Source organism: Notamacropus eugenii, chromosome 7, assembly GCF_028372415.1.
Source record: "Notamacropus eugenii isolate mMacEug1 chromosome 7, mMacEug1.pri_v2, whole genome shotgun sequence".
Taxonomy (NCBI): Eukaryota; Metazoa; Chordata; class Mammalia; order Diprotodontia; family Macropodidae; genus Notamacropus; species Notamacropus eugenii.
The window spans coordinates 69538811-69562347 of record NC_092878.1 but is presented as its reverse complement, the minus strand read 5'-3'; the positions used below and the strand labels follow the sequence as shown (position 1 = coordinate 69562347).

Here is a 23537-nt window from a genome sequence, read left to right as displayed (position 1 = left end):
CTGTTCATAGCAGAATACACTCAGTTTCTAGGCATTTTCATTACCTCCTCGGCATTCCTGAATACTCTCTTTCCTCTACAACACTGCTTGGCTTCCCTGGAATCCTTAAAGTCCCAGTTAAAATCTCACTTTCATAAGAAACTTTTTCTTCTTTCCTTCCTTATACTTTCTTAATGCTAGTACCTTTGTTCTAGTGATTACCTTTAATTTGTCACATCAAACATCCTATCATATCAGACTATCTATCATAGCTATATATCTGTATATTTTATATGTAGTTGTTTTTAATTTATTTTCCAATTTATTAATTTATTTATTTTTACTTTTCAACAAACCTTCTCTGGATTCATGCAATACCTGGTCTGAAGGGCCTTGCCAAGCTGAGTCGATGTCAGCCTAGCGATTCTTTTTCATATGTTTTCCTGAGCTCACCACGTAGCCTGAGTATTCTCCGTGTAGAGATATTACAGCTGATGCTGGTGCCCATGCCAATACAGATGCTGCTCATCTGATCCAGGTGTGTTGCATTGCCATGGAAAAACAGAACTGTGAACCTGACCCCTGGCACACAACAGACCTACATACAGGAAATGTGGTTTCCCCATTGCTCTTGGTAAAGAAGATCTCAGTCATGTCTAGATCACACTGTGCATACCTGAAGTTGGTTCAATTAGGTGCAATTTCCAGAGGCCCAATACCTCCACTCCCCACCCTCCTGAACCCCGCCCTGAGGTGGAGACACCTCCACTGGAATCTGACTGAGGATCTGCCAAAAGGGAGGAGGTAGGCTCTGGAGGCAGGAAGGCCAATTTGACTGCCATTCAGCCAGGACAGGGTGGGCAACAGAAGTTGCAGCGGAGTCTGCTGATAGATAGGCCAGCCTTTCATGGCAGAGAGGGAGTCACACTTATTTGAGGGAGGACCCGAGATCCAAGGTTGCAGTGTCCAAAGCTCTGGAGATACAATATCTCCAAAGCAGAATTTGCTTTTTTATTTTTTGTTTTCCAAAACACAAGCGGAAAAAACCTTGTTGTGCTTCCCCTTAGCCTCCACCCTTTACAAAGTACCTGTTAAGAGAGCTGGACAGAGACCTATTGTGTTCCCAGCCCAGCCATAAGGGGCACTTGGGTCTTTCTCCTCCTGGGCTGCACACCTTGGCATCCTCTTTCTCCCCTGCCCCCTCGCTCCATGCCTGACCTGGCCCCCAAGTCAACCTGGGCCAGCCCAGCTTGGCTCAGGAATCCAGCCACTCTCACCTTGGCCTCACAATTTCAGCAGATGTGTAGGAGAGGAGGAGCCGTCCATTATTTAAAAATAATTAATTTATCTACTTTCAGTTTTCAACAACTACTTCCATAAGTCTTAAATTTTTCTCCCCTTCCTTCCCCCCTCACTCCCTAAAAAGGCATGCTTTATTATAAGGGTTCTATACATACATTCTTATTAACCACATCTTCACATTAATCATGTTGCATAAAGGAATTAAAATGAATGGGAGAAACCAAGAGAAAAACCAAAACAAAATAAAACATCACAAAATACAAAATAGTCTGCTTTATCCTGCATCATGACTATAGTTCTTTCTCTGGATGTGGGTTGCATTTTGCATGGAGTCCTCTGGAAATATTTTAGGGCCTTGCATTGCTATAAAAGGCTAAGTCTATCAGAAACAGCCCTCTCACACTGTGCCTCTTACTGTGTTCTCCTGGTTTTGCTCATTTCACTCAGTTCGTATAAGTCTTTCCAGGTTTTTCTGAAGTCCACCTGTTTCTTGTTTTGCATATTTTACAGCTTATTCATCCGTACCCTAATTGATGGGCATCAAATTGATTCCCAGTTCTTAACCATCACAAGGAGCTGCTTTAAAGAAAAATATAAGTTGTCTTTACATAAGTGGGTCTTTTTTTCCATATTTATGATCTCTTTGGGATACAGACCTAGAACTGTAATTGCTGGGGCAAAGGGTATGCACATTTTTGTAGCCTTTTGAGAATAGTTCCAAATTGCTCTCCAGAATAGATGGATGGACATTAGTGTTCCAACTATCCCACATCTTCTCCAACATTTATCATCTCCTGTTTTGTCATGTTAGCTACTATGACAGGTGTGATGCAGTACCTCAGAGTTGTTTTGATTTGCATCTCTCTAATCAATAGTGATTTAGAGCATTTTTTTATGACTATAGATAGGTTTAATTTCTTCCTCTGAAAACTGTGTGTTCATATTCTTAGACCATTTATCAACTGGGGAATGACTTCTATTCTTGTAAATTTGACTTGTTTCTCTATGTATTTTAGAAATGAGAGCTTTATCACAGACACAAGTTATAAAAATTCTCTCCCAGTTTTCTATTTCCCTCTAAATCTTGGTTGCATTGATTTTGTTTGTGCAAAAATTTTCAATTTGATGTAATCAAAATTATTCATTTTGCATTTGATAATGCTCTCTATCTCATGTTGGTCATAAATTTCTCCATTCTATGTAAGTCTGACAAATAAAGCATTCCTTGCCCCCTTAATTTGTTTCTAGTATCAGCTTTTATACCCAAACTGTTTACTCCTTTGGACTTTGTTCTGGTATACCATGTCAGGCATTGGTCTATGCCCAGTTTCTGCCACATTATTTTCTGGTTTTCCCAGAGTTTTTATCACACAGTGAGTTCTTATCCCAGAAGCTGTGATCCTTGGTTTATCAAACAGTAGACTGAAAAAATCATTGACTACAGTTTCTTGAGTCCCAACCTATTCCCCTGATCTACTCTATTTTTTAGCCAATGCCAAGTGATTTTGATGATTATTGCTTTGTATACAATTTGAGATCTTGTAGGACTGCACCTTCCCTAGCATTTCCTATTATTAACTTCCTTTATATTCTAGACCTTTTGTTCTTCCAGGTGAATTTTGATATTTTTTTTCTAGCTCTAGAATGTATTTTTTGGTAGTTTGATTGGTATGGCACTAAATAAGTAAATTCATTTAGGTAGAATTGTCATTTTTATTATATTAGCTCAGCTAACCCATGAGCAAATGATGTTTTTTTTCCAATCATTTAGATGTGATTTTATTTGTGCAAAATGTGTTTTATAATTGTATTCATACAGTCCCTGGGTTTCCTTTGACAGGTAGACTACCAAATATTTTATACTGTCTACTGTAACTTTAAATGGAATTTCTTTTTCTGTCTCATACTGTTGGGCTGTGCTAGTAATATATAGAAATGAAGATGATTTATATGAGTTTATTTCATATTCCGCAACTTTGTGAAAATTGTTTATTATTTCAACTAGTTTTTTTTTTACATGATTCACCAGGATTCTCTAAATATTTCATAATATCATCTTCAAAGAGAAAGAAGAAACTTAGTTTCTTCTTTGACTATTATAATTCCTTCAATTTCTTTATTCTTCTCTTATTGCTACAGCTAGCATTTTTATTACCAAATTGAATAACAGTGATGATAATGGACATCCTTGTGTCATCCATGATCTTAATGGAACTGAATCTAGCTTATCCCCATGACATATAATACTTGCTGTCGGCTTTAGGTAGATGCTACTTACTATTTTGAAGAGGGCTGCATCTATTCCTGTGTTCTCCAGTGCTTTCAACAGTAATAGGTGTTGTATTTTATCAAAAGCTTTTTCTGCATCTATTGAGATAATTATATGATTTCTATTAGTATTGTTGTATAGATGATCAATTACTCTGTTAGTTTTCCTAATATTGAATCAGCTCTGCATTCCTGGTATATATATCTTACCTGATCAAAGTGTATTATTCTTTTGATAAGTTGTTGTAATCTTTTTGCTAATATCCTATTTAAAATTTTTGCATCTATATCAATTAGGAAAATTGGTCTATAATATTCTTTCTCTGTTTTGGATCTTCCTGGTTTTGCTATCATAAAAAGTATTTGATGGGTCTCCTTCTTCCTGATTTTCCTAAATAGTCTATATAGTATTGGAATTAACTTTCTTTAAAAGTTTAATAGAATTTACTTGTAAATCCATCTGGTCCTGGAGATTTTTTCCTAGGGAGTTCATTGATGGCTTATTAAATTTGTTTTTCTCAGATGGAGTTATTTAACTATTTTACATCCACTTCTCTTAATGTGGGCAGTTTATATTCTTGTAAATATTCATTTCACTAACACTTTCAAATTTGTGGGCATGCAGTTGGGTGAAGTAATTTCTGGTTATTATTTTAATTTCCTCCTCATTGAAGATGAGTTCACCCTTTATTTTTTTGACACTGGTGATTTTATTTTCTTATTTTTTTAATTAAATTGAACAAACATTTATCAATTATATTTTTTTCCTAAAACCAGCTTAGTTTTATTTATTACTTCAATAATTTATTTAATGTCAATTTTATTAATCTCTCCTTTGTTTTTCAATATTTCTCGTTTACTTGGTACTTAATTGGGGATTTTCAATTTGTCCTTTTTCTAGCTTTTTCAGTTGCATTTCCAATTCATTGGTCTCCTTTTTCTCTATTTTACTCTTGTGAGCATTCAATGACATAAAACTTCCCCTAAGAATTGCTTTTGAGCAACCCATAAGTTTCGGCAGATAATCTCATTATTGCTATTCTCTTGAAAGAAGTTATTGATTGTTTCTATGATTTGTCTTAAGACCCATTCATTAAGGCAAGATTATTTAATTTCTAATTAATTTTTGGTCTAGCTTTCCCTGGACCTTTATTGCATATGGTTTTTATTGCATCATGATCTGAAAAAGGATGAACTCACTATCTCTGCCTTTCAGCACCAGTTTGTGAGGATTTTATGCCCTACTGCATGGCAATCTTTGTATATGTGCCATGTACCACTGAGAAAAAGGTATATCCCTTTCTATTTCCATTCAAATTTCCTCTAGTGATCTATCATATCTAAATTTTCCAGAATTATATTCACCTCCTTAACTTCCTTCTTATTTATTTTGAGGTTAGACTTATCAAATTCAGAAGGGGAGAGGTTGAAGTCCCCCACTAGTATAGTTTTGCTGTCTATTTCTTCCTGTAACTCCCTTTACTTCTCTAAGAATTTGGATGCTATACCACTTGGTGCATATGTGTTTAATAATCATATTATTTCATTGTCTATTGTGCCTTTTATCAGGATGCAGTTTCCTTCCTTATCTTTTTTTGGTTAGATCTATTTTTGCTTTTGTTTTGTCTGAGATTAGGCCTGCTACCCCTACATTTTTTTTTACATCACTTGAAGCATAATATATTCTAGTTCAGCCTTTTTCCTTTACCCTGTCAGCATCCCCCCTGTTTCAAATGTGTTTATTTGAATGTTTATTCAAATGTATATAACATGTTGCAGGATTGTGGTTTTTAATCCATTTTCTATCCCCTTCCATTTTATGGGCGAGTTCATCCCATTTGTATTCAAAGTTACAATTAGTATCTGTTTCCTTTTCTTCATCCTATTCTCCTTCCCCCATTTATGCTTTTATTTCTCCCTTCTCCTTTTCTCTCCTCAAGAGTTTTATGTTTGGCCACTGTCTTCCTTAGTCTTCTATTCCTTCTGTCAGTACCCCTCCCTTTTCCCTTGCTACATTTTCCCTTTCCCCTTTCTTTGTCCTTTCCCCTTCTACAACCTATGGGGCAAGTTGGATTTCTATATTTAACTGACTATATTTTTCCCTCCTTGAACCAAATCAGATGAGAGTAAGCTCAAACTATGCTCATCTTCCTCCCTTCTTTCACTCTACTATAATATGTCTTTATTTTTTTTTTTTTTTGCCTCTTCAGGTGATAAAATTTACCCTTTTTGCCTCCTCATTTCCTCTTCTCCCTCTTCACCCTTTAAATGGATTTTTTATCATCACATCAGTCAATTTATACCTATTCCCTCTATCTGTGTATATCTCTTTTAAATATAATAATAAATATAGAATTCTCAAGGTTAACAAGTATTGTACTTCCATATAGGGGTGCAAAAAGTTCACCAATATTGAATAACTATTTTTCCTCCTGTTTATGCTTCTCTTGAGTCTTGTATTTGAAGATCAAATTTTCTATTGAGCTCTGGCCTTTTCATCAGGAAGGTCTGGAAATCTTTTATTTCATTGAATTTCCTTGCCTGAAAGATTATTCTCAGTTTTGCTGAGTAGTTGATCCTTTGTTGTAATCCAAGCTCCTTTGACTTACAGAATATCATACTGCAACTCCTATGATCTTTTAATGTAGAAGCTGCAAAGTCCCTTGTAATCCTTACTGTAGTTCCTCGATATTTGAATTGTTTCTTTCTGGCTGCTTACAGTATTTTCTTCTTAGCCTAATAGTTTTGGAATTTGGTAATAGTATTCCTTGGCTTTTTCAATTTGGGACCTCTTTCAAGTGATGATTGGTGAATTATTTTGATGATTTTTTTGCCATTTGGAACTAGGACCTCAGGGCAGCTTTCCTTGATGATTTCTTTGAATATATTGTCCAGGCTCTTTTTTCTCATTATGACTTTCTGGGAGACCAATAATTCTTTGATTTCTCTCCTGGATCTATGTTCTAGGTCAGTTTTTTTTTTTTCCAAAGAGATATTTCACATTTTCTTCTACTTATTTTAATTAATTAGGTTTTCTTTCACTCATTCTTGATACCTCATAGAGTCATTGGCTTCTACTTTCCCAGTTTTAATTTTTAAAACATTGTTGTCCTCATTTAGCTTTTGTTCTTCCTTTTCCATTTGTATAATTTTCCCAGGTAAGTTTTCTATCTCCTTACCTACTTTACGAATTTTATTTTTTAAGGAGCTGTTCTCTTCAGTGAATTTTTTTTTTATTTTGTCAATTGTATTTTTAATATCTTTTGCACAATTTTCCTTCTGCATCTCTAATTTGGCTTTTAACGTCCTTCTTGATTTCTTCCAAGAATGATTTTGGAACTTGAGACCAATTCATATTCCCTTCTGAAGTTTCAGATATGGGCATACTGTCAGTGCTGTCATCTTCTCAATTTGTATTTTGGTTTTTTCTGTTTCCATAGTAAGATTTTATGGTCTTTGCTTTTCAGATTTGCTTGTGGCTCATGGTGACTGCCTTTTTCCTGGCTTTTACAATGAATCTCTGCTTCTGGGGCACAAGGGGCTCTGTCTCACATTTCTTATGCTGGGAGTTTGGGGCCTGGTTTCTGACTTTGTGTGTCGTGGCCTCTGGTTCCTTCAGCTAGAAGCTATAGAATGCTGCAGCTTGCCTGGTGCTGAACTAGCTGGTGCATGCCAAGAGGGAGGCCAGGTGATATCTTTCTGAGTTTCCCCAAGGTTACCTTGAAGATCCTGCTGTGAGGTATAGGGAAGAGGTGATCTGCCTCTAGTAGGTCTCCTCCTCCTCAAGGGTTGAGCTAGAGTACAGGCAGCCTCATTGGCTGGTGAACCCGCTCTGTGTTTGGTCTAGTGTCTGTCCCATTACCCTGGCTGTGCTAAGGTAAGCCTAGGGTCCTTGTGTTATCATTTAATGGCTCCACACTCCTGGGGCTCAGGCTTTTCTACTGGACCACTGAGGAGGTAATTGTTGGGATGCTTTTGGTCCTGCACTTGTCCCCTTCAGGCACAACAAGAGGAAACCTTCCATTTGATCTCTCTAGCCTCCTGAGCCAAAAGACTGTTTACCCTTTCTGCTGGCTCCACTTGTCCAGAACTTTTCCTGGCACAGTATTCTCCTGGATTTTTTCAGGTCTACAGTGGGGAGAACAAGAGCACTCATAGTTTATTCTGCCATCTTGGCTCCCAGAATTTCAAGTAGGTGACTTTCAAGCATTTAGTCTGTGGGTTGATCATCCCTAGGAGCAGTTGCAGCTGGTGCCATGGGCCCTGTGTTTCTCTCTTATTTAGCTCCACTGGACCCCTGTTCAGTGTTGAGAGGCTTGGGAATCTGCAGTGCAGCCTCTGAGTCAGTGTATGCATGACTGGTAGTGCTCCACTATGGCTGTGGCCAAGTCTGTGCCAGTATAGACTGTGCTCTCTGGGTTCCCCTAGCCCTTTGCAATACATTCTCCCTGGCTGCCCTTGGCTGGAAATCTGGAAGTCTGTCTTTTAGTGGATTCTGGCACTCCAAAATTTGGTCAGATTCATTTTTTAGAAGTATCTGCAGGAGTTTGTGGTAGAGCTCAGGTGAGTTTACCCTTTCAGTCTGCCATCTTGGCTCTGCCCCCTTTTATTTCTTAAATATGAAAACATATATAAATAAGAACAAAAGCATTACCATGTACACATCAGAAATTACAATAGGAATCAAAATAATACAGCAATAAATATCTATTTCAAAAAAAGTATGTATAATAAATAGTATGCATTGTGTTCAAAGCTGCTTATCTTTACTTTCTTCTTACTTTTATTTTGTTCTCTACTGTGTACTTTTTGCTTTGTTCCCCATTCCCTTTCCTCCTCCATCCCTCAAGAAGGTACAATTAACCATGGATACTTACACACACAAATATGTATATACATGTACACACATGCATATTTATATATATTATTTATACATATGTGTGTGTATATCTATATATGCATATATATACACTAAAACATATATGCATGGCTACATGCAGAAATATGTACACTTACATACACATACATACACTTAGATATCTGTGCTTTATAGTGTATGCATATATATGTGTGTTGTGTATCTGTGTGTGTGTGTATACACATACACTTATATATACATATACATATAAATTCATTTTCAACTGTATAAGACAGTACTATACTTATTTGTCCTCTGCTTTTCTGAGGGTGGATAATCTGTTCCTTCATAAGTCTACATCTTTATTTTTTTATGTTTACCAACTCATCATTTCCTACACTATCATATTTAAATTATTTTTTTCTTTTTTTGTTTGTAATATTGTATCCTTGAACTGGGGTGGTATTCAGAATTTGACACTTAGATTCCTGTTGATTTTCCTCACAGAGTCTCTTTCAGGTGATAATTGATGGGTTCTTTTTCTTATCTCTACTTTCCCCTCTTTTTCTAATGCTTCAGGAAAATTTTCTTTTATTCCTTTTTGTATGAGTGTATCAACATTTTTTTTTTACATCATGGCTGGCAGGTAGTCCAGTTATTGTTTTCTCTTCTTAATCTCCAAATCAGCTGTGTTTCTTATAAGGTATTTCATATTCTCTTCTATTTTTTTATTCTTTATATTTTGTTTTATTATTTCTTCGTGTCTTATAACTTCACTGGCTTTCCCTTACCCAATTTTAATTTTCAAGGAGTGGTTTCCTTCCTTAAGATTCTAGGTCTATCTTTCTAGTTCATTGATTTTTTTTCATAATCTTCTTGCTTTGCTTGGATTCTTCTTTTTTTAAAACAAAATACTTAATTTCTCTCATTTGGTCTTTAAAGTCTTCAAAAAAATTATTATTTTTTTGAATTTTATTTGAATTTTGTCGAAAAAAGTTTTTATGAATTCTTTCTCAGCAGGTGACTATTTGATGTTATTCTTTGGAGTAGGAGTGGATTTTTTTCCCTCAATATCCTCCTCTAAAGATGAATCCTGGTTTTCTCTATTCCCATAGTAACTTTCTATGTTTGAATTCTTCCTCCATTCCTCATTTTCTTTTAAAAGCTTATTTTTTGTAATAACCTCTTGTCCTGGGATATAGGGGATGATACCTCTGGTCTCAGATCATCTTTCAGTTGTCCACTACAGCTTGGAACAGAAACCAAGAAATCTGCCTTCCTGTGAGTGCCAACACCCAGCAGTGTCCCCATCTTATTGCTTCTGCTCTCATCAACAGTATGCTGGTTCTTTGTAGCCCAGAGAAGCATCTGGGCAGCACAGCTAGGGCTGACATTCATTATCAGCAGAGTTTCCCTCAATCTTCCCCAAATCAGATACCTGGCTCCCCACCCTGTCCAGGAGGTAAAAGTCCCTGTGTTGATGCTGAGCCCAGTTCCCAACACAAATGACTAGGCAAAACAAACGTGTTAGAAGTGAGCTAGGATTAGAGTTTCTCCTACTATATGTGCTTCAGCATTTATAAAATGTTTGAGCCCAAAATATGTATTTAGAATTCTACTGGGGTATGCAATTAGGAATTTACTAGGTTCTTATTTTAGCATAAGTTAATTGTTAATTTAATGGGCAAAGGACATTTCCTGTCGTGTTATATATAATTTGTTAGGCCTACGACTACAAATGCTCTTTTGGTTGAGATTTAAATAAAACACCCAAACATTTATCTTTTAGTTAGTTTGTTTTGTTTGTCTGAATAGTATAAATCCACTTTGAAGTTAATTTCTCACTCTTTCATAGTAAAATGCAATTGATAATGCTTGAGGTCTATGATAATGTGCTAAATGTTTTTCTCAACTGCTCCTCGATAATTGATAATTGAAGTTCATTAAACAGAGACAAAGCCTTTTATGCAACAATTATCATAAGACTGGAATACTGAAGGATAGAGGAAGGAGTCAGGAGAGGTTTCATTCACACAGGTGCTGCCACTTGGACTGGAGGAATTTTCTTTCCCACTTTGACAATAAGGGGGTGGATGTAAAAAGTAGAAGTAGCAGCTCATCTTTATATGATCACCTACAGTTTTGCAAAGGGCTTTGATTATATAACCTCAAATAACCCTTAAATTCCTATTCTATAACTGAAGACATTAATTACAGTTCAGCCAAAGGGTGATTGTCTTTAACAACTTAAGAAAAATGATACAAAAATAAGAATAGGCAGTTTTTAGAATAGAAATAAAAGCTAACTATAGTCAGATACAATGCTCAAAATTGCTATTAATTAGATAAATGCAAATTAAATAATTCTGAAGTAATGTCTCATGCCTGTCAGATTAGCTGAATATGACAGAAGAGTAAAATGACAAATGTGGGGAGTATGTGGAAAAATTCGCGCACTAAAGCTTTGTTGGTAGGGTTGTAAACTATTCCAACCATTATGGAGAGCAATTTGAAACTATACCAAAAGGACTATAAATTATGAATTGCCTTTGATCCAGCAATACCACTACTAGGTCTATACCACAAAAAGGTCAATGAAAAAGGAAGTGAGCAGAATCAGGAGAACAGTGAACATAGCAATACAATACTGTATGATGATCAACTATGCCTGACAGCTATTCTCAGCAATATATGAATCAAGATAATTCTGAAGGACATATGATTAAAAAACATTCCTATGAACTTGAAGAGAAAGAACTGATGGACTCAGAATTCAGATCAAGACTTTTTTTACTTTATTTCTGAGTTTTTTGGTTTTCTTTTGTTTTGTATGACTACACAGGCATAATCGATATCAAATTAGTTGCCTTCTCAAGGAAGAAGACAGGGAAGGAGAAAGACAGAGAACTTGAAAATCAAAATTAAAAATAAAAGCAGTGGACAGAGCACAGATGGCAGAGTAAAGGCAGGGACTTACCTGAGCTCTCCCCCAAAGCCTTCCAAATACCTGTAAAAATAACTCAAAACAAATTCTAGAACTACAGAACCCACAAAATGATGGAGTGAAACAAATCTCCAGCCCAAGACAACCTGGAAAGTTGACAGGAAGGGTCTTTCACACTATACAGGGAACAGAGTATAGTCTGGCCTGGGTCACACTGGCACAGGCAATCCATAGTAGGCCTCAGGGGAAAGAATCATTGTCAGCTGTGGCAGTTTCCAGACTTCTCAACCCACAAATGACAAAAAGTTCAGCTGGAAAACTCTGTGGAACCTGAATGAAAGAAGAGCCAGCAGTCTGTCTGGTCAGAACACAGCCACAGGGTAGTGGTGGCTGGAGACAGCAAAAGCTGCTTTTGGAGCTCTGGGCCGGCTGATGCTGGGGGATCCTGTGGCTGATGCAAAAGCCCCAAAGCCTGGGACAGTACACCCACCCCAATCCCAACCACATTGGAAGCAGAGTTCTACCTTGACAATATTTATTCCAACATGACACTTGTGTAGGAGATATAGGTGAGTTTCTAGAGAATGTAGGGAAACTCACCCTAGATTAGCGCCAATGTAATATTCATAGCACTTAAGGTGGCCATGCATATCCCAGTGCAATTCTGAATCCCTAAATACAACAGATTCTCCACATGGAACATATAAGCAAAACATTTATTCAGACACCTGAAAGTCAAATCCATCATAATAACAAAAATCTATACACAATAACAATGCAGAGGACAACACCATTCCCAAGCCTTCCCCTTGCTAGGCTTCCCACAAACCAGTTCCCTTAAACAATTCACAAGCAGCTTACCTTAAACAAAATCACATACAAACTCTTTCACTCATGTTAATCAGCTGCCTGCTTGCCTGCATCCTTCAGTTATGAGAGTTCTCTAACTCCCTCTTTTCTCTGTTCTAGCTCAGCCTCTTCCTGTTTCACCTCTTCATCAAACTCCTCCCACTCCATGTGACTCAGACTTTCATGTGACCCAAGCAGGTTACATGGTCCTATTGATGAATGAGAAAGATCTCCCCATTTAAATTATCATTGCTTGTGACCCCAAGATTTTTTCTTTTCATTACATAGCTCAGGTGGGTGGGGCAGCTAGTACCAGCAGAACTTTACAACAACAACAGGGATCACAAAAAGTAAGCATATAAACAATATCTCAGGGTGGGGTTTGAGTACAAACACCCCACAACTCCCCCCCTCAAATGAATGGGGCCCAAAATCTTGCGGAAAGGTCTCTATGAAAAAAAGATACTTCCTGTTAAGACTGGGCATAGAACTGTCCCTGCCCCCAAGAGGTCCCATTCTAGAGGTCAGTTCTTTAGCTAGCATCCAGAACAAGGTCAATGCCAGGTCCAGGTATCATACATGACAGTTGTGGGCAAGGGTTGACATCTCGTTTAAGCAATCAGGCATCCACAGGTGGGGGGTCTAAAACTTGTAGAACACAAATCTGACAAACAAGGTGAACACACAAAAAGTCAAAAAGAAACAAGGAGAAAATAACCAGAAGCAGAGTAGATAAAAGGTCAACCATGCTTCTGGAGTTCATGAACCCATTATCGTAGCCTCATTCACTATCATTTATTGTTTTCTAATTTGGAATTTGGGGTCATCATTCTGATTAGAGGTATACCTTCTTTAATCTGAACTGAGGCCTGGCCAATCTCCCACTCCTGGCAGGTGTGAAGAACTTGGATACAATTGTCTCAGGAAGATATGCAGGGACAGGTCTCATTTCCCTGCTCAGTCTAAAATTAAGCCTCTTTCCTCGATAGATTTTATGTAGTTTATTAGTTGGAATGCCATCTATTCTACCAAAATCTATCCCTGCTCTCAATAAAGCAGTAAATAATTTATTCTTGTCAATCTGTTATGACTTTGTATTCGCTGGCTATTTACTCTTCTCTCTCAAGGAAATTTAGATTTTTTACTGATTCTCACCATCCAAGATGCCAATGATACCAATGATTCTCCTATCCTTTATGTGAACCAACTCAAAATATCTGTGACCTGCTGAGTAAAATCCTCAATTACCTCCTCCAACACTGTGTGGACCCCCTGACTCACCTGCTTCCTTTTTATTACTGGCCAAACCTCGGCCTCCTCATTTGTTTCATTCTCCTCCTACACATCCTGCTGGCCTGCTTGAGCCAGAATCAAGCCCAGCCTGTGCAAGGGCTGCATTCACTTTCGAATTGTTAACTTTTTGACTCCTATGAACCAAACCAACAACAGCTTTTTCTCCTACCACCTGAGATCCTCCAACTTGCTCTTTCAAAGGAGAGTTTGAATACTGCAGCATAAAAAGCCTCTCATACAAATGAGCCAAATCCCTTTTCTCCTGAGTCTTCTTCTCCAGCTTCTCTGCTTTCACATATAATTCAATAGCTTGTTAGCAAGGCCCAACCTCTCCTACACAACCCTGCCATTTCTTTCCCTGGCTCGATTGGTATTCACTGCAAACATCTTTATAAGTCTCTAGGTTCTCCCTTCTGTAGTCGTGGTTCCCAGTTTTTACAGAGCCCTGTGCTGTTAGCCCATTCTCTTGCTAAGGTGGAATAAGGCAAATCCTTCCACCCTGTTACATTCATTTCCTCCTCTATCTCCTCTGCCTTTCTATCTCCAAATAGAGTTCTGATATTTCCTGATCCCATCTTTGTTTCCATTTGTAGTGCCAATGAGGTATTCGCAGTGCCCATGGTGTCCATGAATATCCCAGTCCAATTCTGGATCACACAATAGAAAAGACTCTCCACATGGAAGGTAGAACCAAAAAATTTATTCAGACACCAGAAAGCCAAATCCATCATAGTAACAAAAATCTACACACAATAACAATTCTGAGAATAAGACCATCCCCAAGTCTTCCCCTGTCAGGCTTCCCACAAACTAGCTCCATTAAACAAATCACAAACAGACTACCTTAAACAAAAGTACAAACAAACTCTTTCACGCAAACTAGCCAGCTGCCTGCTTGCCTGCATTCTTCCTAGCTCTGACTGCTCTCGGATTAATTTACTCACAGCTCTGCTCTAGCTCTGCCTCTTCCTGTTCCACCCTTCTTCTTCTACCTGTTCATCAAACTGCTCCCATCACAAGCTCCATGTGACTCAGACTTCCATGTGATCCAATCAGGTCACATTGGCCTATTAATGAATAAGAAAGATCTCCCCATTTAAATTATCTTTAGACCTAGCTAGTGCTTGTGGTAAATATATTTTGAAGTTATTCCTTTAGCAGAAGGTTCAGGTAAGAGTCCTTGGATTTCTCAGAGGATTTGCTTTTCTTCAACTTTATGGTCTCCATGGAGTGGATGAAGGTGGGGGTGGAGGGAAAGTGTGAGTATACCAGAGTGGGTGGGAGCAGGGAAGGTGAAGAGGGAGAATCAACCCAAAAGCATTTATAAAGCTCTTATAAAGCTAAATTATGGAGATATAAAGTCAAAACTAAAATAGTTGATGCCCTCACAGGGCTTCTATTCTATTGAAGGGGCAATGTGTATGGATGTGAATATATATTTATATATCAATATCTAGATATATCTTGATATAGATAAAGATAGTTATACCACATTTAAGATCATATTGATGGGCAGGAGGATCAAAAAATAGTATATAAAAGGTTTTTAAACTGAGCTTTGCAGAAAAGTAGGGATTTGCTGGAAAGGATTATTGTTTTCTTGCTAGGATGAATTAATCCACAGGGTCTGTCACAAGGGAGTGAATTCCCAGATCTTCTTCAGAAGCTTTGAAGAATTCCAAAGTCTTGAGAAGTTGTTATTTGGACTTTTAAGCAATAAAAAAATCTTTAGATTTTCCAGTCCTACCATGCTCAGTCTTGAGAAAGAGTTTTAAAATGATGCTTAACCCTAAGTTATGTCTGAATTTTTCTTCCAACTCTCACCACAGGACAAAAGTAGGGCAATCATGAATTGATTAGAAGAAGAGGCAGCTCTAGTCACACTCTTTTAGCTGGGACTACAGAGAAGGATGGTATTCAATCTTGTTAGATACAATTGCCCTCCTCTCGGAATATAACAATAGGGAATGAGAACTGATAAGAAATTTATGGCCAGACTTTCTTTAGTATATTTTCTTTGAATAATGGACAACATATTTTATCTCATATTTTGTCTGTTTTTACCTCTGTGTGTATATGGGAGTTGACTTATGAAAAGGCATAGGAGAAATGCCAAGTAACTCAATAATGACATAGAAAATAAAATGAAAAAAATTAAAATTCAAATAATCCCCAAAGATGTTAAAGCACAAGTATCACAACGAGACTTAAGATGACTGATATAAAATAATTTTGAATTAAAGGCTAATAGCATGAAAGGTATTGAGAATATTGCTATACGAGGTGTGGAAATTAAAGAGATAAATAGATAAGATGATAGATAGATAGATAGATAGATAGATAGATAGATAGATAGATAGATAGATAGATAAATTAGATGAATGGATGTATAGGGGAGGCTTAAAACACCCCAAGACTGAACACTTAACAAATTTCTCCTCCTTCTGAATAGATAATGAAAATAATCCTAGAATGTGTTTTAAAGTTTTCAGAATATTTTTACAAATACTTCATTTCATCCTCACAATAATAGTAAGTACTACTTTTATTCCCATTTTACAAATGAGAAAACTAAACTGACAGAGGTTAAGTGATTTGCTTGTGGTCACATAGCTAGTAAGAATCAGAACTAGAACTTGAGTGTAGTTTTCCTTGATACTAAAGTTCAGAATTTAATTCACTGCACTGCACTACCCTACCACCTGGGGGAATCTGGCATTGATATAGGGAACTCTCAGAATATGAGCCTCAAGTATAGGCTATCACATCTAAAATTGTCTTTTTTAAAATTAACTTTTACTTATATGTAAATGAAATCTAGCTTTTTTTTAAATTTTGAGTTACAAATTCTCTCCCTCCTCTTCCCACTCCATGAAAAGGCAAGCAAATTGATATAAATTATATATGTGCAATTATGCAAAACATTCCCATATTAGCCATGATACAGATAAAGAAAGTCATCAAAAATACTCATAAGAATAATGCAAAAATGTTAAAACAAAAAAAAGCATGTTTTGCTCCTGCTGTGTGAAGTAAAGAGATCCAGGAGAACACTGTACACAGTAAGAGAAATATTGTGTGATGACCAGTCATGATAGACTGGTCATCTATACAATCATCAAAGGCAATTCCTAAAGACTCACAGTGGAAAATGCTATCCACATCCAACAGGGGAAAAATTATCAAGACTGAATGAAGTTGAAGCATACTATTTTCACTATTTTTTTCTTGTAATTTTTCCCTTTTGTTCTGATTCTTTTTCATGGCATGAGTAAAGTTCAAATATGCTTAACATGATAGCACATATATAACCTATGTCAGTTTCCTTGAGAGAAGGTGCAAGGGAGGAAAAATATTGGAACTCAAAATTTTATAAAAATGAATATTGAACACTCTCTTTACATGTAATTGGAAAAAATAAAATACTATTTAGCAAAAATAAGTATACTTTGATCTGCATTCATACACCATCTGTTCTTTGTCTGAAGGTAGAGAGTATTTTTCCTCATTAGTCCTTCAGAACTATCTTGAATCATTGTTCTACAATAATGTTGTTAGTGTGTACACGTTTTTTCCTCTTTCTGCTCACTTTATGTTGCATCAGTTCACATAATTCTTTCCAGTTGTTGTTGTTGCTTTCCTGAAAGCATCCTGATCATCTTTTCCTATAGCACAATTGTGTTCCATTACAATCATATATCACAGCTTGTTCAGTCATTCCCCAATTAATGAGCATTCTCCAGTTTCTAATATTTTACCATCACAAAAAAAAAAGTTTTTGTAAATATATTTGTACATATAGGCCCTTTTCTACTAATGTATTGCTAGATCAAGGAGTAAGCACAGTTTTTTTAACCCTTTGGACATAGTTTCAAATTGTTCTCCAGAATGGTTCAATCATACAACTTACAGTTTTAGATAATTTCTTAAAGCAGCAGGAAATAATATGACTTGCCCAGGGTCACACAGTCTACTCCTATGCTAGGTAGGAATGGAAACCAGATCTTCTTTGCTCTGAAGTTGGTTTTCAATTGATTATGCCATTCTCCCTTTGATTTTTACCATTCAGTCTACCTAATAGACTTATTTACCCTTGACTAAAAAAAAGGGGATAGAGAATACTTCCTAGTTGAATCTTTCTCTTTAATATCCATCCTATTTGCCAAAGGAAAGGTGGTATAGAGACACTTTAATCTGGTACTTTACTTTTAACGTTTTCAAGTTTACAGTGCACACATAAATCCTTTCACATCCCCTATGTTCTCTTCTGACTAGACTGCATTTTGTCTTATTATATAAGACCCCTATAACCTCTAAATTTACATTTTACAGTGCTAGGATTTATAGTAGATCTTCATTTTTGACAAGGCACTCACTTTCAGATACGATATGTCAACTATTGGTTTTATGTGAACATATGTTTATCTGGTTACTTTTTTTTCCAAAGAAAGAATAAATATCATCTCTGGGAAGGGAAGGGTGCCAATGTTTTCTCCATATTTGAAGGACAGTCTAGTGTACAGCCTTCAGAGATGAAAGGGTTAGAAAGGCAGGGTTTGTGATTGCACCATTTATTTTTGTGGGTTCTCATGTATTAGGGCCTTAGTAAACTCAGCATGGGCTAGGAGGCACAATAGTAGTGACTGGAAGACAGTCTTGTGGGAATGTGAATTGGAGATATATGCACAAGTATGTGTGAGGAGTGAGAAAACTGGACAAACACCATGAAAATTTCCTTAAAATAAATTTCCCTGTTGTTAGATATAAGCCTAAGGACTATTCATTTATTTTTTTCCACAGAGTCTGGAACATAGTAGGCACTTAACACATGATTTAATAAGAAATCTAGGAAAGTAAGATGCTAGAGAGGATAGAGCACTGGGACTAGAACCATGAAGATTTGATTACAAATCCACCCTCATGAACTTATTAGCTATGTATTCCTGTCCAAGTCACTTAACTTTTGTCTGTCTCAGTTTCCTTAATTGTAAAATGGAGATAACAATGCCACCTCATCCATAGGGTGAGAATGAGAATCAAAACTGAGAAGCAAATGAGATAATATTTGTAAAGGACCTGCACATGGTAGGCATTTAATAAATGTTTCTTAATAAATGCAGATTGATTGGTTATCTTAGGTCAGTGCTTTTCTTTGTCCTCTGAATTCCTCTCAAGTTGTTTACTACTAATCTGTCACTCATCTTTAATAGTTGTCTTGTAATCATTTTTTGTAATCTTTTTTACATGCACATCTTATATCCACTTCTACATAAGCTCTCTGAGGGTGAAGACTGAATTATATACCTCAGTATCATCATGCCTTCCACAGTATAATGACATAGGCAAAAAATGTGAATTTGGAGTATTTAAAAATGACAACAACCAAAGTTCAGATCCCAGCTCTGCCACTCACAAGCTACACAAGCTAAGATGAGAAAGTTATGTAAATCCTCGTGACCAGTCATTTTATCTGTAAAATGGAAAAATTGGACAAAATGCTCTCTGTCATTTTTAGTTTCACCTCTATGAGTCTACGAAGAGATAACTAATAGAAGTTAGTACAGAAAACCTGTAATGCCTGAGAGAGGTGAGGAAATTATGACAAGGATTAGTAATAACTGCCTACAGTCATTTGGTATTGCCATAAATGCATATATCCACATTCCCTTCTCAAACAATACACTTTAAAATATTACACAGTATATGTAGAATATCAAGGATGGATTTAACATAGTTATTCTGGAATATAAATGTCTAAACAGTGGCAAAGGCATTGGTAACGGTTTTCATTTGTTCACATGACTTAGACCTTTGAAATCACAATAGATAAACATGCATTTTGCTACCAAATTATTTCTTTCACATAGATGAAGTACATAGGGTTACAGGGATAATTAACTTTGGACCCTCTCTGGTATCTGAAGCAGCTCAGTTTAATTAAATCAGTTTTACTATATATTGATTTTTGGAGGCAAATAATTTAGGAAGCAGTTACACTTTATCAAAACCTTTTCTTTTGTTTGTAAATTATTTGACTGAAGGTGGCAGAACTCTTTTCTAATTTGATAGATATCCTGAGTTCTCTTCTCCATTCTTTCCTCTGCTATCAATTCCAGTTTTAATCAAAGTATTTGGGGCATTTATTTTCCCTAAAGATTAAATTGGACTCAGTGACAGGTGTGTGATTGGCAGAACAATTATAATGTGTGGATCATACTTCTAGAATTTTTCCAAAATGAAATTATCTGCTTCCATATCTTTTTGAACCTTTTATCCTTGCTGTCTACTTCCTTTTCTTGAACACTCTTTCCTCCTTTGACTTTTACAACACTGTTATCTTGGCTTTCATGTTACATCTGTGACTACTTATTTATAGTCTTGGTTGTTCTGGATGTGATTGTTCATCTCACTTCCATTAGCTAAGTGAGTAGTCCTCAAAATCAGTACTCAATCCTCACTTTATTTAGCTCTCCTGGGTTCAATTGTCATCTCAACAACCATGACTTCCAAGTGTACACATTCAGGTTAATCACTCTCTTGAATTTCAGTGTTGAATAGCTGAATACCCTCCTAATTATCCCTACTTACCTGTCAGAGAGGTATCTCAAATTTGAAAAGTGAAAATAGAACTCAGAATCTTTGCCCCTATTGCCAAGCTTTATCAAAACATCCCTATTTCTGATGTCATTTTTCGACCCTCATAATAATTCTTGACTCTTCCCACTACCTTGTTTCCTACATTCAAATGATTATCAAAGTCTAGAAATTCTACTTCAAAAATTTCTCATTTTTTGCCCTCTCACTTAACCCTGTCAATACTTTGTAACATTTCCTTTTCATTTCATGCCTAAATAATTATTTATTAATTATTAGTTAATTACCCTATTTTTTCCCAATATCTCTATTGGGCCATGCAAATGTCATATTATTATCAACTTATATTTACAAAACACAGACCTAATCATAACATTATCCTGGCCCAAACCTTGCAGTGGCTCTTGGTAATACCTAACAAAGTAGACCTGTTTTTGTTTCACTGAAAGGCCTCTCTATGAATAGTGTGATTATGGAGGATTATTCCCATCCATTGTCAAGCCTGTGAAGATTGGTAGGAAGGTCCATACTTTTGTTAATGAGACACTGGTTCTCTTGGGATGTGATGCCCTCTGGTTCTAAGGTGTGGTTTTATTTGGGGACTTAGTTTTTGGAAGTATTTGTCCAGACAAGGACAGACAAGGACTAGGAAGCTGCTAAGGAGCTCCCTAGCTTTGAAAACCCAGATGTTCCCTCTCTGTTACAAAAGTATGTATGTTAATTGTCAGATTTTGGAAGCATGTTTGTTGACTTTTGATTTTTCTGTATTTTCTCTGAAGTTCAGGGTGCCGACTTTTTCCCCTGAACTTACTGAATGATACATGTGATTGATTAAAATGATTAACCCCTCAAAAGTTGCCTTTCCTTTTAGACAAGCAGGTCAAAGAACCTGTGATAGCAGGCCCCACTGTGTATGTTGGGGTGCTTACTGATACACTCCCATTTTTGCATTGTCTTCCCCAATTAGAATGTAAGATCCTTGAGAGCCTTCAGTGCTTGCCTGGCATATAATAATTACTTAATGAATGTTTCTTTTATCTAGTTCACCTGCCCTAATTGTTATAAGTGATTTATTATTATATGTTGAATTGATTTGAATTCAAGTAAGAGTAGTAATGGCCTGAAGGAGAGCATGTTGGAATAAGAACAAAATAAAATTGATTCAAGAGATGCTTTTAAGGAATAATTGGAGACATTTTGAGGCCATTGCAATGCTTAAAAGGTTATGATTTGAACATAAATTTATTGTTTAATTTATTGTAAAGGTTTTAATTTTAATTTTTAATTTAATTTTAATTTGTTTTCATTTATTGTTAAAATTCATTGTTGTATACAATACTATATTTATTAAGACAGAATGCAGAAATTTGAATGACCATAAAATATAAAGTTTGAAGCAGATTATTTTTGTTTAACAATCATTTATGTGTGAGTAAGAAGTTAAGTGGCTCAGAGGGTAGGTTCCTGGATTTGGAGTCAGAAAGAACAGAATTCCAATCTCACCTCTGACACTTACTAGTTATAAGATCCTAGCTAAATCTCTAATCTACTTTCACTCTCAACTTCCTGATTTGTAAAGTGGGGATAATAATAACACCTACACTGAAGAGCTGTTGTGAGTATCAAATGAGAGGAGCTGTTCAGTGCTACAAAAACCTTCAAGCACTATGTGAACACTGTTATTATCCAATAAATAGTGAGCTTTTTGAGAGAAGGGCCCATTTTTTTTAACTTTCTTTGAATCCTTGGCACTTAGGGCATATAGTAAGAATTTAATAAATGCCACTTGAATGACTGAATGCCTGATTTTCAACTCTTTACTCACTGAACTTGGGAGGAAATTTCAGAGATGGACTTATAATTATATAGAAGGAACTTGCTATAGATTTGAATATCCCCAAATAGAATAGACTGTTTCAATAGACAAGAAATTTCTACCCCACTGCAAACTTTTCAAAACTAATAAAATTCAGTAAGAACTTCACATAAAAAGGAAAGAACAAATTCAGCAGAGGTAAAGGACTGAGGCCTGTTTCATGGCACCACATATCATCTTCAGAATGAAGTAGGCCAAAGACCTCTCATCTTTTTCCTTTCCACTTAATAGTATTTTAATTTTCCCAATTCTACATAAAGATAGTTTTCAATTTTCACCTTTGTAAAATTTTTTTTTTTAATTTTTTATTTTTTTTATTTTTTTAATGTTTAACAATCACTGCCATACAATTGCGATTTTATCCCTCCCCACCCACCCCCCACTACCTCCCTCCCTCCCCACGACTGCATACAATTCTGTATAGATTCTACATATACTTTCCTATTGAGTATATTTTCACTATAGTCATGCTATGTAGTCAGACTAAGATAAATGAAAGAATCCGTATAACAAATCAGAACATGATACACAAACAGATACACATACACAAACATGATCTGCTACATTATGTGAGTGACTTCCATATTTCTCTCTCTGAGTGTGGAAGGTATTTTGCCTTGAGGTCCACCATTGGGATTTTTTTTTTTTTCAGAAGTTCTTGTGTTATTACAAAAATCTAAGTCTACCAGAAAAAACTCTCACACACTGTGGTTGTTGCTGTGCATAAAGTTCTCCTGGTTCTGCTCCTTTCACTCAGCATCAGGTCATATAAGTCCTTCCAGGCCTCTCTGAAGTCTTCTTGTTCATCATTTCTTATGGCACAATAGTACTCCATTACATTCATATACCATAATTTATTCAGCCATTCCCCAATTGATGGACATCCCCCTGACTTCCAGTTTTTGGCAACTACATAGAGTGCTGCTATAAATATTTTTGTACATGTGGGACCCTGTCCCATTTTTATGATCTCTTGGGGATATAGTCCTAGTAGCGATATTGCTGGGTCAAAGGGTATGCACATTTTTGTAGCCCTTTGGGCATAGTTCCAAATTGCTCTCCAGAATGGTTGGATGCGCTCACAGCTCCACCAACAATGAATTAGTGTTCCAACTCTCCCACATCCTCTCCAGCATTTATCATTTTCTTGTTCTGTCATGTTTGCCAATCTTATAGGTGTGATGTGGTACCTCAGAGTTGTTTTGATTTGCATCTCTCTAACCAATAGTGATTTAGAGCATTTTTTCATATGATTATAGATAGCTTTAATTTCTTCCTCTGAAAATTGCCTGTTCATATCCTTTGACCATTTATCAATTGGGGAATGACTTGTATGATTATACATTTGGGTCAGTTCTCTATATATTCTAGAAATGAGGCCTTTATCCCCGAGCTTAGCTGTAAAAATTTTTTCCCAATTTACTACATCCCTCCGGATTTTGGTTGCATTGGGTTTGGTTGTGCAAAAACTTCTCAGTTTAATGTAATCAAAGTTATCCATTTTGCATTTCATAATGCATTCTATCTCTCCTTTAGTAAAGAATTCTTCCCTTCTCCATAGATCTGATAAATAC

At 36.3% G+C, this 23537-nt stretch overlaps 1 pseudogene; it reads right to left on the bottom strand.

Annotated features, from left to right (window-relative positions):
* Positions 1-326: 326 nt before the first annotated feature.
* LOC140514678 (alpha/beta hydrolase domain-containing protein 17A pseudogene) overlaps positions 327-23537 on the bottom strand; it is a 69356-nt pseudogene continuing 46145 nt past the window's right edge.